The 15,287-nt window shown below is 42.8% G+C and overlaps 1 protein-coding gene across 3 annotated transcripts in view; it reads left to right on the forward strand.

The window, feature by feature from the left end:
* SLC23A2 (solute carrier family 23 member 2) overlaps window positions 1-15,287 on the forward strand; it is a 132,323-nt gene that overhangs the window by 18,647 nt on the left and 98,389 nt on the right. For 2 of the 3 annotated variants that reach the window (XM_059705614.1, XM_059705613.1), the window contains exon 2: window positions 929-1,052. The exons of the other annotated variant lie outside the window; for it this stretch is intronic. The gene's annotated coding sequence lies outside the window, so the exon portion shown is untranslated. The remainder of the gene's footprint in view (window positions 1-928; window positions 1,053-15,287) is intronic. 3 annotated transcript variants of the gene reach the window in all.

Here is a 15,287-nt window from a genome sequence, read left to right on the forward strand (position 1 = left end):
CAATAAAATGAGCCTGTGTACCTAGTAATAGCCCAGCTTAAATAGAATGTGACCTGCTTTGATGGAAGCACCCTCCAATGTATTATTTAAAAGAAGGTGGATTTTGGATAATTAAATCTTTGATTTCTCCACAAATGCAGTATCTCCAGTTCATTCTAGGGGAGGCATGGGGGCATTGGAGAGGTAAAATGAAAGGCAAGGGGTCTCACGCTGTGATGCTGCATCTCTTGTAAGTTCTGAGACCTTGATGAGGAGCCCTTACCCCGCTTGAGTTTCTTACCTATAAAGTGTGGGCCCAGTGGTTCCCAGGTTGTGGAAGAAAGTTCTTAAAAAGTTTGTTTTGTTTTTTTAAATCAAAACCCTGTTCTAGAGAATATGGAATTTAAAAATTATCAAAGAAAATGCCCTGGCTGGTGTGGCTCAGTTGGTAGGAGCGCTGTTTCATCCTGTACACCGAAAGGTTGAGGGTTCAATTCCCTGGCTGGGCACATACCTAGGTTACCAGTTTTGTCTCCGGCCCCAGCCTGGGCATGTACAGGAGGCAACCGATCAGTATTTCTCTCTGACATTGATGTTTCTCTCTCTCTTCCTTCCCAGTGCTCTAAAAATCAATGAAAATGTTCTCAGGTGAGGCTGAGAGGAAAAAATTGTCAAGGAAGAAAGCCCAAGTGAGCACAAAATTGCTTTTTCCAGATGTTTTAAAATACCATCTTCCCAAATATTTGTGCAAATGGAGAGTTGATTTTTAAGGGACCAAAGGTGCAGTCTGTGATCCTGCCCAGGGCTGGGCTGGGCCTTGGAAATACTCCTTAGAAGCGAAGAAGTAGCAGCAGGTTCCAGGAGTGAGAAGTGGACGCCATCCATGCGGTGTGCCTCCTGCTGGGTTTGCTATTACCCTTTATTTACCATCTGCTTCTTTTCTGGCTAGGTCTTAACTCCGCTCATCGGGACTCCCTGTCTGGTTTCGAGCTTGGACCTCGACTGCACAAGGAAATGGAGCTCAGCGGCGTGTAATGGAAGGCACATGGACAGGTCCACGTCCTGGCATTTAGGTGCGTCTGAAATCCAATCTTTGTCGTGCTGTGTTTCCTGAGAGAGTTGTGCGGACAGCTCGTAGCCTTGTAGTGTTAGAGCTCCTCTGTGCTTGACCTCACCCTTTGCATGTCAGCAACAGTCTAAGTGTAGTTCTGGGAATAATTGTTAGGTTAATGCTCATGATAAGGTAATGGACTTCTTTAGGCCACATTCCACGTAGATTAAACTAGAAAATAAGTAGGCACAGCCTTGCCACTTACATTAATAACAAGGTAGGAGGTAAGTCTTTTTGTTTTACATGTTTTTGAGTTGTTTTTTTTTTTTTATCAGCAAACACTTGAGTACCTACTATTGTTGGTGCTCTTGGTCAGGGTCATATGTATGAACCCTGGGTGTAACGACATTTAAGACCTGTTCCCTTTCTCTCTCAAGCATTCTGCAGTTTAAGCAATGAGGCTAAGCATGTATACGCTACCAAGGAGCATTCCTTGTTTCCCCTTCTTTCCGCCTACCCTCTCCTGCTACCAAAGATTGATGGGCATTTTGGTTATTTTAACTTTTTTTTCTATCTTAAACAATACAACAGTGAAATTTCTTGTACATATTTTGTTCATAATAAATTCCTGGCAGTAAAATTGTTGGGCATAGTGCAGAAGATCCTTCAGTTTTTAATTTTTGTCGTTAATCCTTACTCCAGGGTATTTTTTCCGTCTTTTTTTTAAAGAGTGGCAATAGAAAGAGAGAGAGAGAAACATTGATTGGTTGCCTTCTGCATACCCTCCAACTGGGGCTGGGTTTGAACCTGGGAGTCGAACCCAAGACTGTTCAGTCCATGGGGTGACATTCTAACCACTGAGCAACACCGGCCAGGGCTTCAGTTTTTAAATTTTGTTAGATATTGGTACTCTTCTGCTGAGAAGTTGCAAGAACTTGCACTCTTACTGATAAACATTTTTTTCACTTGGTATTGTCAAAACTAAATTTATTTAGTGTAGTGGGTGTAAAATAACGTTAATGGTATTTTTATTTATTTTAATTTACATACAATAAAATTCACTGTTTAGGTGTACAACTCTAAGAGCTTTCACAAATGCTTAGAGGGGATCATTCTTTTTAAAAAATGTTTACTTTCATTTTCTAATGAAATTGTCTTTGTTATTTAAAAAAAATAAGTAGAACCTAGGAACTTCCAAAAATTAAGAAGAAAATATCCTCGATGTCAACACCTAATGACACCATTGTGATTATTTTTGCATATTTGTTGTAGTTTGTGAATGCCCCTCCATGTCCCGCGTGGTTCAGGGTTCAGGCTCTGGAAGAGGGGCCGCATGCAAATGAAAGAGATAAGACAAGAAATAATAATTTGGAAATTGGGGTGTCAGGCGGGAGCCCATCCCAGGAGGAAGGACTCCGCTTGGGCTCAGGCCTTGCCGTCCTCTTACTCAGTTTGGGATACACCTATAGCCCTTAGGCAGGCAAGTTCCAGTAACAGACAGACTATCTTATCCCCAAGGATTTACGTGACTATCTGGTGGGGAAGCTGCTTCGGCTACCACTGTCTGGACTGAACAGTGGGTGCCTAGCCCTGACCCAAGCCAGAGCTCAAGGGTCACCAGCCTTCCGGGCTCCTTGCCCACACCTCTCTGCTAGAGAAGACAATAGGCGGCTTCCCCCATCGTTTTTTTGTTTTGTAGCCTTTTTCCCCCCCAAGCCATCATCATCAGATTGTATGTGTTACATTCTAAAAGTAATATTTATTAGTGATTAGGGAAGTGAGGGATACCCGCAAAATAAATGCTATCCCAGTTTCACTCACCACCCTTATATTTCAACTTACACATTTTTCTCTGCTGTGTTGTTTCATAGAGCTACTTCCTCACATTCCCGGTGGTCTGTGGTGGTCTCTTGTCAAACGGACGTGCCAGGACAAGCTCAGGTTTAACATATTCAGACCTTGACATTACTTGTCTTGTCAAGCCCACATCCTTACTTATTTCTGAAGGGGGCACTCTTGTTCTTTTCTTAGAGGTCCTCTTTGACACCAAGTTTTTTGTGTTTTTTTAAAAAATATATATTTTATTGATTTTTTACAGAGAGGAAGAGAGAGGGATAGAGAGTTAGAAACATCGATGAGAGAGAAACATCGATCAGCTGCCTCCTGCACACTTCCTACTGGGAATGTGCCCGCAACCCAGGTACATGCCCTTGACCGGAATCGAACCTGGGACCTTTCAGTCTGCAGGCCGACGCTCCATCCACTGAGCCAAACCGGCCAGGGCCCAAGTTTTTGATTTGTTTTTGTGTCTTCTTTTTTTTTGACATCGCTCCCTCTGTTCATCCCCTTTTCGTTGTCACTTCCATCATCCCAGTTGCCAAGATTCTTGTACTTGGATTAACACACAAGCTTCTTTTTTTTTTTTTTAAATATATTTTATTGATTTTTTACAGAGAAGAAGGGGAGAGGGATAGAGAGCTAGAAACATCGATGAGAGAGATCGATCAGCTGCCTCCTGCATGCACCCCCACTGGGGATGTGCCCACAACCAAGGTGCGTGCCCTTGACCGGAATTGAACCCGGTACCCCCCAGTCCACAGGCCGACGCTCTATCCACTGAGCCAAACCGGTTCGGCAACACACAAGCTTCTTGATCTTCCATTTTAAGGTTATTCAGCGGTGGGCTGCTTCTGCTCTCTTCTTCCGCCCAGAAACCCAGGTTTCCTAAAGTTGTGCTTACAGTGGACGTTTGAGAGTCTTTGGACCCCACAAGGGGTTTTCTTCCTCCACCTCCAACTGCTGCTGGGGGTTGGCTGTGTTCGTGTCCTAAAGACATGCCCTGCTCCTACCTGTCTCTGGGCTCCGTGGTTGCCTCCCACTTGGGACTCTCCACCCTTTGAGCCTGACTTGAGGTTTCACTTCCCCAAAGTCATTTCTGACCATTTCAAGCCCTGTTGAGTTCCTTTTCCTCTGAGCTCTCACGCACAGCTCGATAATGACGATGTTTCTGTAATTCATTAGTTGCCCCAGTCTGTCCAGTCAGATGGTAAATTGGCTTCACGTGTATGCCATTTCCACCTCATTGTTTCGACTATTGTGGCAGTGCAGGAAACTGGCTGAATGATTGGCTTATCCCATTTTCTTGGACACTATCAGTACAGGTTCCAGCAAATTAAGCTCTTATTAAACAGAAAAGAGAAGGCTTGGTAGGAGGTCACGGTCCGATTCCTAGTCAGGGCACATGCCCGGTTGCGGGCTTGATCCCCATTGTGGGACGTGCAGGAGGCAGTGGATCAGTGATTCTCTCTCATCAATGATGTTTCTATCTCTCCCTTCCTCTCTGAAATCAATAAAAAAAAATATGTTTATATATAAAGGAGAATACCAGCTCTGCCCAGTGCCTGTAGCCTTTAGACCAGAGTGCCTGGTTCAGGCTCATTTTAGAAGTTGATCCACATATGAGCGGGACTTGGATATAAACTGGATCAAAAACTTTGAGGATTGAGGAGAAATTTCTATTTTAGCAGCAGATTTCTGAGAGGCTGTCTGGTAATTCCGGTGTTTTTGGTTTATGGACTGTGTGCTATTGACGTCAGTGTCCCTCCTATTACTAAGCATGTTATAAAAGTGCTGCGTTGTTTGCAGTTGGATCAGTAGCAACAAGAGAATTAAATATTTACAGGAAAACTTGAGTTTTCAAAACCCTATGTAAACACTGATGATTTCAGAGCTTATATAAGAAGCTAAGGAAGGGTTGTGTAATGGTTACTATGAAAGTGATTCTAAGCATATTAGAGCAACTCCAGTTGGACAGTTTTTTTTTTTTTATGATACGTTTAAAAATCTGTGTTAGTGCTGTTGGATACACTGTCTGAATTGTTTGCCGGCTTTCTGTTTGGTATGGGAAAATCTCATCAATAAACCTGTTCTATTCCTTCTATGATAATTCTTTCTATGTGCAGGGATTACTTTGTTTTCGGTTTGCCTACAGAATCAGCGCCTGCCGTGTGGTCGTTATAAAGGCCCTCTAGATCTGAGTCGTGTTCACCCTTGGACGGACGCTGTGTTTATTTAGATTTCTTGGTGCCGGTTTTGAGCTTCCAGAGAAGAGCTCCAGCTCCGTCATGACCTTTCAGTTGGTGCTTGTGAGCATGTGGAGCTTCACTTTGGCCCTCCTCAGACCTGGCTCCCTCCCTCCTTCCCCCAGTGCTGCGAAGTGAGAAATTAGGTTATGGCACCTGCTCCCCTCCGTCGGGGTGCGCGCTGCACAGCCGCTTGTGTAGGATAGTAATGTAGAGTTTGTTTGGGTGTTTGGATTAAAATATATGGCCATCCCTGTGTGGCATGTGTGTTTGTGAAGCCAGAGTGTCAGAACGCGTTCTTTGGATGGAGTCTGAGCATGATTACCATGGTTGTGTACACTGAGATAGCATTTACCGTTCTCTTTTCCTGGTAGCCACTCTTTTTGGACCAGCGCTGTCCAATACAAGCATAGTGGGAGTCACTTACGTAATTTTCTTGTTCTTTTTGGTTGTTGCTCGTCATTACTAAAACCATCCGCCACAGGCTAGATGGCAGACCCATGTGATAGGACTGGGCAGGAAGCAGTGGTTTGTTGAGGCTGGATGTGCAATCTGCATGTGGTACAAGATGCAGCATCCGGCGATGCCGTTCACTAGTGTTGCAATACTAGAGGCCCCGTACATGAATTCGTGCATGGGTGGGGTCCCTTGGCCTTGCTGGCGATTGGGGGGTGGGGCCACGGGAGGCTGGCCGGCTGCCCTGATGGGGCTATGAGGCCGGCTGGCTGGGGGGAGGGGCTGCACAAGGTTGGCTGTGGGAGTGCACTGACCACTAGGGGGCAGGTCCTGCATTGAGCGTCTGCTCCCTGGTGGTCAGTGCGCATCATAGTGACAGGTTAACCAGTTGTTTGGTGGTTTGGTTGCTTAGACTTATATATATAGACTAGAAGCCCGATGCACGAAATTTGTGCAAGGGCCTTGGTCCCAGCCCCTGCTGGCCCACCCACCCGCGGCTGGGGGCCTCTGCCGCCTCTGCCTTGGCCCCTACCTGCTGTGGCTTTGTCCAGGAGGAAGGACGTCCGGAAAGACGTCTGGTCTAATTAGCATATTTTGCTTTTATTATTATAGACTAGAGGCCCAGTGCACAAAATTTTTGCATGGGGCGGGGGGTCCCTCAGCCTGGCCTGCACCCTCTCGCTATCTGACCCCTCGGGGGATGTCCGACTGCCACTTTAGGCCCGATCCCTGAGGAATCGGGTCTAAACTGGCAGTCAGACATCCCTCTCGCAATTCAGGCCGCTGGCTCCTAACTGCTTGCCTGCCTGATCGCCCCTAACCACTTGCCTGCCTGCCTCATCGCCCCTAACCGCCTCTGCCTCGGCCCAACCTCTGTGGCTTTGTCCGCAAGGATGTCCGGAAGGTCATTCGGCTGTCCGGTCTAATTAGCATATTATGCTTTTATTATTCTAGATGGTTCATAGAAGGATAGTGTGCAGAAGTATTTCTCCTCTTATGTCTGGGCTATTGTGCTTTTTCCAAAATCACCAGCCTTTCCACATAGCATAGAAATTGCTCTCGGTGTCAGATGCTGCAGCAGAGGATGCAGTATCAGCTGCAGGAGAATTGCTTCTTTCTGGAACAACACTTGGATAGAAGATTCCAACAGGAGGAATTCTTTGCATAGATCTTGAATGCGTGAATGGAACATTTGTCTATAGCTTGTCTACCTTTGCTTCCAGTAGCTGGAATTTGGCATCAATAAGTTTGGCCAAGTTATCCATCATAACTTGTAAAGAGAAGATCTTCCCTGCCAGTTGCTTCTGGAATATCTTTGAATCAGAGTCAAGATCACTTGCGCCATCATTACGTTCCCCACTTTTCTTCCATTTTGTTCTTGACTCTCATTGAACAAATTCTTCTGTAGCAATTTCCTCCATTGCCACTTCTTGTCCTGGGACACCTAGGTATGATGCTTGGTCCTTTGGTCCCTGTGCCTGCTCTAGCCATAGGGCAGGAGGCTTGGTGTGTGCTGGGGCAGGTGGTGGTTCCGCATGCTGCGGGTCTGCTGGATGGGAGTTTATCTGGAGGACTGCTTGTTTGGGCTGCATTGGTTCAGACCTCCTGCGCTGCGATTGTTTATTCCACATATGTAATATCCTAGTAGCTATATTAAATAAGGTAGAAAGATGCAGCTAAAGTGAGTTTTTAGTAATATATTTTATAACCTAATATATAAAAAATTATCACTTAAAGTAATCAGTGTTAATGTAACATCCCCCCCCCATAGTAACTCTGAAGTCTGGTGTGTATTTTATACTTAACAGCCCAGGTCAATTGGTCTGACCTCATCTCAGTTGCTCAACAGTCACTTGGGGCTGGTGGCATAGCTCAAGGCCCACATTACTTTATCTGCTGCTGAGTAATAGGTTTTCAGCTTGTAAGCTTTTGGATTTTTGGGTATTTCATAATGTAAGCCACTTCTATTCATGGACTCATAGTCAAATGGTGCTTCTGTCAGCTTCCCCTTTCTCATTCTTTTCCTGTCAAATTGAGAGGTCTCCCATGGCCTGGAAACACTTCTGAACCAGTTCAACAAGTGCATTGATTGATAGGCAGTATTTCTAGCTGTTAATTAATTTATTCCCTGGCTTGAGAAGAAAAAAATTCTTTTTAACATTTAAAATATACACTTGTATATATCATTATCTTTTAAAAAGTAATTTCTCTTTTACCCAAGATTCACAAATATATTTTGTAGCTTATAATTGTTGACATGTAAATATGTAGGGTCCAACAAATATTTCTCATTTCTTTTAAAATAAAGAATGGATGATCTAGGGAAATGTGAAGAAGTACAGCATTATTGTTAGATAAAAACAGCCTTTGAAGAATCGAGGAGAATGAAAGGCTATGAGGAAACACAGGAAAATGGGGAATCCCTGAACACAGCTCGTTTGCAGAACATTAAGAGTGCCCACCGCCCTGACCACACCTTTGGTTAATTTTCCTTGTTCCTCAGGCGTCGGCAGCAGGTCCTCAGAAATAAGGAACTTAAGTCTCTAGTTACAGGGACACGCTGACCACCCCGCTGCTGCTGCTGAGGGAACACGTTGACTCCATCGACATGGTGTGTTTCTTCAGCACTGGTGTTGAGTGCCATGTCGTTTCCTAGTTTGCATATTTATTCAGTAATGCCCTCAGGCAGTGACTTCAGGTGTAAGTATTAAAGTGACGCATAATCTCCAAGTCCAAGTCGTTGGCTCTTCCAGCCTCCAAACCTCGCCAACCCTTCACATGGTCTTTTCCAGGGAGTTTTACGTGCAGGTCACGTCATCTCCCAGGTGACACTTGTGGGATCTTGAGCTTGGAGACTCTCCTGTCTGCACACATCCTGTCCTTCCTAGTTCTCATTTCTTCTCCTCCAGTGGTCCTTGTTCCGTGGGCACTGCTCTTCTCTGGTTCCTCTCGCCTCCCTCGCCCTTTTCCATAGCTGGGGTCTCCACAGGGATTCATGTGACTATCGTCTTATTAGCATCTTGATTTCCTCACCCTGAGCTGGCCCTGTAACTTGCCGACCTTCCTCAGTGGCACAGAACTACTATCTAATTTTTCTGTTTTTTGTTATTTGTTGGTTTTTGTTTTTTCCTCCAGTTGCACTGTGCTGGAGAGAAACCTGACATCAAGGTCACTTTCTCTATTACGCATTTACAAGTTTGGGGCTCAGCCAGACGCTTGACTTTCCCCTCCCTCTTTATGTCATTCTTTTTACTCATTCTTTCCTCAGTCTCATTTTTAGCCTCCTTCCTCTCCACCTGACTTCCACTTCTTGGTTCATTAAGAAAATAAGTCATTGGATAACTGCTCCCTCAACTTCCTGCCTCTTACCTCATCAAGTATTGAGAAATAGTAACTATCTGTACACATCTCTACCCACTTGTGTCCACAGAGGATATGAGGCAGTCACACACATGGTCACGTGGAACTGCTGTAATAGACTAAACGTTTTCCTGCCAGAGTTACAGGAGAACTGCTGATTGCTTTCTATGGCGTAGTTAGAACTTATCTCTGGTTTATGGAGGTGACTTGGTGTGTTAGAATTGGTACAACCTTTGGAGAAGGGCAGGTTAAATCACCTCCCAAGAAGACATTGCTCATTCATAGCACAGTCAGGGCTGGAATCTCCATCAGTAGCATTGCCTTAAGTATTCAGTAATAGCAAAAATACTTGAGGTAAATTTTTTGGTAGTTAAAAAGAAGTTGATAATGGATGTATATGCAACACACTCTGAAAGGTACGCGAGGACAGACATGGAGAGTTAAGTCCCTCTGTCTCATCCTGGTCCCCTCTCAGGAGGCAACCACTTTCCCAGTTTTTGTGTGTTTCTTTTGTGTCTCCTTCTAGAGATCATCTTTAAGTTTGTTTTTAATTGTGAAAATTCAAATATAAGAAAGTAAAAATATAAATACTCATATGCCAGATAACCAGGCCTAATAAATCCAAACATGTTGTTTTTGCTTTAGGATTAAAAAACCAAAAAAACCAAAACATTTTAAGTACCTCTTTGCTAATGTCACTTCTCTCCCTCTCACTCCTAGAGGTAACCATTTTGCCCATATTTTTACTTTTGTATTATTACATGTTTATATATCCATAAATCATGTTGGCTGCATGATTTAAAACCTTATTTTAAAAAGATCTCATGTGGTGTGTGTTCTGCAGCCTAGTTGATCATTCAGGAATATGTTTTCAAGCCACATTGACTAGAGATCAAGTGGCTAGAGTCCTCCCCCTCCAGCTCCCTCCCCCCCCTTTTACATATATTTTTATTGATTCAGAGAGGGAGATAGAAACATCAATGATGAGAGAGAATCATTGATCGGCTACTGCTTGCACACCCTCTACCGGGATCGAGCCTGCAACCCAGGCATATGCTCTTGACTGGAATCGAACCTGGGACCCTTCAGTCCGCACGCAGACGCTTTATCCACTGAGCCAAACAGCTAGGGCTAGAGTTCCTTTGTTTTAACTGCTGTTTTATTTTACTGTTTAAACATATCAGAACTTATTTGTACATTCTGTTGGTGTATTAGTTGTGTACTGTTAAAAATGGGGTGGAATAGGCTGAGAAATGGCAATGCTCGACCATAGTGCATATACTTCTTCAACCTGCTAGATGTCAACAAATCGTTTTCCCAAGTATTTGAGCCTATTTACATTTCTGACAACAGAGCGGGGAAATTTCTGTTCATCCACAGCCTTGCCAACACTTGGTATTACTGAACTCTTTTGTTCTGGCCTTATCTAATGGGTGTGAAATGACACCTTAAAAACAAAAGGGGATATGCTACAGTTTGTTTATTCACTAGTGAAGGGTGAATGTTGTTTCTAGGTTTGGCTATGGTAAATAAAACCATGGTAAATATTTATATATAGGCTTTTGTTTAAACATAGTTTTCATTTCTCTGGGTAGATACCGTGGAGTAATATTGTTGGGTTTATATAAGAAATGGCCAACTGTTTTTCCAAAGTGGTCATTCCATTTCACATACCTATCAGGAGTGTGTGATGGTTCCATTTGCTCTGTGTCCTTATCACATTTGATATTGTCTTAGCAGTTTTTCTTTTATAGTCATTCTTTTTTTTTTTTTTAAATATATTTTATTGATTTTTTACAGAGAGGAAGGGAGAGAGCCAGAGAGCCAGAAACATCGATGAGAGAGAAACATCGATCAGCTGCCTCCTGCACACCCCCCACTGGGGATGTGCCCGCAACCAAGGCACATGCCCTTGACCGGAATCGAACCTGGGACCCTTCAGTCCGCAGGCCGACGCTCCATCCACTGAGCCAAACCGGTTTCGGCTATAGTCATTCTTAAGGGTATGTCACATATTTTTTTAACCCAAAGAATTAAAATTCAAAATAGATTCTATTTTAACATGATCTAAAATAATTGATTTTTACCTTCTTTGGTCTTGAATGATTTTTTTTTACCCCCTTTAATGAACAATCAGAGCATTGTGTTCGGGTAACCAAATAATGATAAAGAGGTGGCATATTGCAGCATAGCATTTGTAGGCTGCTGCTAGAAAATTAGGTAAATGTGTTTTTGATGCTATTAAAGTTCATTAAGCTATGGCATCTTTGATTTACTGGTTGGATTTTTTTGGGTTTGTTTTATTTCTGGAAAATATGTATTTAGACTTTATAGCAAAAGAGTTATTGAATCCACATTTTAATGAAATCATCCACCTATTTGTGTAATTATTTTCCCCCAATCCAGGCTTTTGATAAGATTTAATTTGAGGATGCTGGTTCCATTACTAAAAACAGAAGTGCAAAAACCACAGACATAGGCCAACACTGCTAATTTACGGTGCAGGACATTTGAGGCCCACGGGTAATGATTTCCTGCATTGAACCCCACCACGCATGGCCTACAGCGTGGGCTTCCAGATTCCCAGTGCTGTTTTTCTCCTGTCCCTTGTATTCTTCTGCACCGTGCTGACCAGGACACCCTGTAATGTGTATCTTAAGTTTGAAGAATGCTGTCGTTCCAATGCATTTACTTTCAGAGTTGGATAAGCTTGTTTGTACTTTAATGCTGGATTCTGCCACATACTGTCAGCACACATTCTGCATTGTGCTTTGAGATTATGAATGAGTAGCCATCCATTAAGTGTCTGCCAGAGAAGCCAATTTAATGAGTCTTTTTTTTTTTTATAGTTATGCTATTCTGGGATGGCTAATTAAAGAAAAACATTTTAGCCCAAGCCGATTTGGCTCAGTGGATAGAGCATCAGCCTGGGGACTGAAGAGTCCCAGGTTTGATTCCGGTCAGGGGCACATACCTGGGTTATGGGCTCGATCCCCAGTGGTGGGTGTTGCAAGGGGCAGCTGATCAATGGTTCTCTCTCATCATTGATGTCTCTGTCTCTCTCCCTTCCTCTCTGAAATCAATAAAAATATATTTTAAAAAATTTATTGATTTTACAGAAAAGAAGGGAGAGGGATAGAGAGTTAGAAACATCCATGAGAGAAACATCTATCAGCTGCCTCCCGCCTGCCCCCTACTGGGGGTGGAGCCTGCAACCAAGTTATATGCCCTTGAGCCTGGGACCCTTCAGTCCGAGGGCCAATGCTCTATTCACTGAGCCAAACCAGTTAGGGCCAATTTAATGAGTCTTTGATAGACAAGTTGAACAGTGAATTTTTTCATCTTACCCCCTTTATTATGATCCTTCCATTTGAAGGAAAATAACATTCAGCTGGTTTGAAATATGTACTGATCCATATCCTTTAGAAAATTTAGTAGGGTTATTGCAAATATGTTATCTTACTAGATTTTTTCTCTCTCCTTTTTTTCTTATTGTTTCACCATTCCAGTGGAAAGAGAGAAAGGAGAGGGTGTGTTTATTTCCACTCAACATCCCATTGGCCAAAACTTAGCCATATCTTGCTGCAAGGGAGGCTGGGAAATATTGCCTGAATTTAGTTGGTTGTGTGCCAGATCAAAATCAAGGGTTTCATTATGTTAATTATGATTTTTAAATACAGGACTGTATTTTATTTATTTATATATATGTTAATCCCCAGCTGAGGATAATGCCTCTGTTGATCTTAGAGAGAGGGGTAAGGAGAGAGAGAGAGAGAGAGAGAGAGAGAGAGAGAGAGAGAGAGAGAGAGAGAGAAAGAAAGAGAAAGAGAAAGGGAAATATTGATTGACTGGTTACCTCCAGCATGTACCCTGTCTGGAGATTGAGCCCGAAATCCAGGTATGTGCCCTGACCAGGAATTGAACCCAGAACCTTTTGGTGTATGGAACCATGATCCAATCAACTGAGCCAGCTAGCCAGGGCTATTATGTTAATTCTTAATTGAATGAGAGAGAACTCTGAGAGATACCTGGTGTTCTCTGATACTTCTGCTAATGAAATAGAGAAGTTGTCATGTGTATCAAAACAATTCATAGCCTGGCCCTTGTGGCTCTGTGGTTGAGCTTCCATCCATGAACTGGGCGGCCTGGTTAGGGCACATGCCCAGGTTGTGGGCTCAATCCCCAGTAGGTGGCGTGTAGGAGGCAGTTGATCAGTGATTCTCTGCCATCATTGATGTTTCTCTCTCTCCCTCTCCCTTCCTTTCTCTGAAATCAATAAAAATAGAAAAAAATGCATAGTCTGAAATAAGTTGGCTATGAAATGAAAATGTATTCTAGTTCTACTTTTCTGTATGTTTGAAATTTTCCAAAATAGTTTTTAAAGACAATTTTGTTTTATAATTTATGCAGTACCATTTAAATATTGTAACACTAGAGGGTGCTGTTAGTCAATACATTTGCTTTCAGTGTTTATAGAGTTTTACTAGAAATTCGTGCATGGGTAGTGTCCGTAGGCCTGGCCAGCAATCAGGGCTGATCTGTGGGGTGACCAGTGGGGCAATGGGGGTACCTACTGGCACCCGCCTTGGCTGGCCTGGGGCCTGCGGGCTGGGGGCAGCTCCTGTGCTGAGTGTCAACCCCCTGATAGTCAGTGTGCATCATAGTGACCAGTCATTCTACCGGTCATTCTGCCGTTCGGTTGATTTGCATATTAGGCTTTTATTATATAGGATTCTGTTTATTTTATTCTCTGTTTATTACGGAGTAGTTTTTTTTCATCTGATAATCCTAAATCTCCTGGTTGATTTACTCAGTGCTCTATGGTTATGAAACTAAAATATCACCATGTAACATTTATTTAAAAGGCAGTTAAAAATGATCACCATGCCCTAACCGGTTTGGCTCAGTGGATAGAGCATCGGCCTGCGGACTCAAGGGTCCCAGGTTCGATTCCGGTCAAGGGCATGTACCTTGGTTGCGGGCACATCCCCAGTAGGGGGTGTGTAGGAGGCAGCTGATTGATGTTTCTCTCTCATCGATGTTTCTAGCTTTCCATCCCTCTCCCTTCCTCTCTGTGAAAAACCAATAAAATATATATATTAAAAAAAAAATGATCACCAAATGTGTAAGGGTATTTTTGTTTTTTAAAAGACATAGTTTAGATTTTGTCCTTAAATGGAAAACATAGATCAGATATTATATTAATCATATTCGATATTTGTTGTTTTTTTTTAAGAGAGGAAGGGAGAAAGAGAAACATTGATTTGTTGTTCCACATATTTATGCTTTCATTGGTTGGTTTCTTATGTTCCCTGACCAGGGATTGAACCCATAATCTTGGTGTATTGGGACAATACTCTAACCAACAGAGTTACCCAGCCAGGGCCAAGTTTGATATTTTCAAATGCATAGTTATTTCTGAAGAAATAATTTTTTTCTCCCTATATTTGGCCAAGTTTAATCTTTTAATTGTTTTGCCTTATTTTTTTGTCCTAAATTTTTATTACTTTATGTAGATACTAAAAATTGAGTGACTGCTAACTTTTGCTCTCTAATACAATAAGAGGGGCATAGCTAAGACTTGGAAAGTCAAATGAACACACAGAAAAAACAATTGTAATTCCATTTTGCAGAGAAAACCACTGTGAACTGCTTGGGTCATCACCATCTGCTTTGGGAGCACACCTGCATGTGTGTGCAGTATAAAAGGGGGCACCATGTGAGTTAATGCTATTGTGCAGGCTGTTTTTTCTATGTTCATATTGTAAATGGCTGCTTTCCTTTTTTCTTCTTTTTTATGTATTATTATTTTTTTAAAGTATATTTTTTATTGTTGATAGTATTACATATATCTCCCCCTTTCTCCTCTCCTCCTAGCCTCTACCTACCCCCCTAACTGGCTACTTTTCTGAAGTATCTTATCCTAGTGCCTTTTTAAAACAAAACAACACACTTCATTTTCACCCTGACTGGCTTGCTCAGTTGGTGAGAGTGTCATCCTGATACACCAAGGTGGTTGGTTCCATCCCTTCAGGGCACATTCAAGAATCAGCCAGGGAATTCATAAATACGTGGAACAACAAGTTGATCTCTCTCTCTCTCAAGTTGATCTCTCTCTCTCTCTCTCTCTCTATTCAGAGAGGAAGGGAGAGGGTGAGAGAGATAGAAATATCAATGATGAGAGAATTATTGATCTGCTTCCTGCTGTATGCCCCCTACTGGGGATTGAGCCTGCAAACCGGCATATGCCCTTGCCTGGAATTGAACCTGGGACCCTTCAGTCCACAGGCCGACGCTCTATCCACTGAACCAAACTGTCTAGGGCTAATTTCTCTCTTTAATTTCTTTTTATCTTCTTT

The sequence above is a fragment of the Myotis daubentonii genome, chromosome 8 (genome assembly GCF_963259705.1).
Source record: "Myotis daubentonii chromosome 8, mMyoDau2.1, whole genome shotgun sequence".
NCBI lineage: Eukaryota > Metazoa > Chordata > Mammalia > Chiroptera > Vespertilionidae > Myotis > Myotis daubentonii.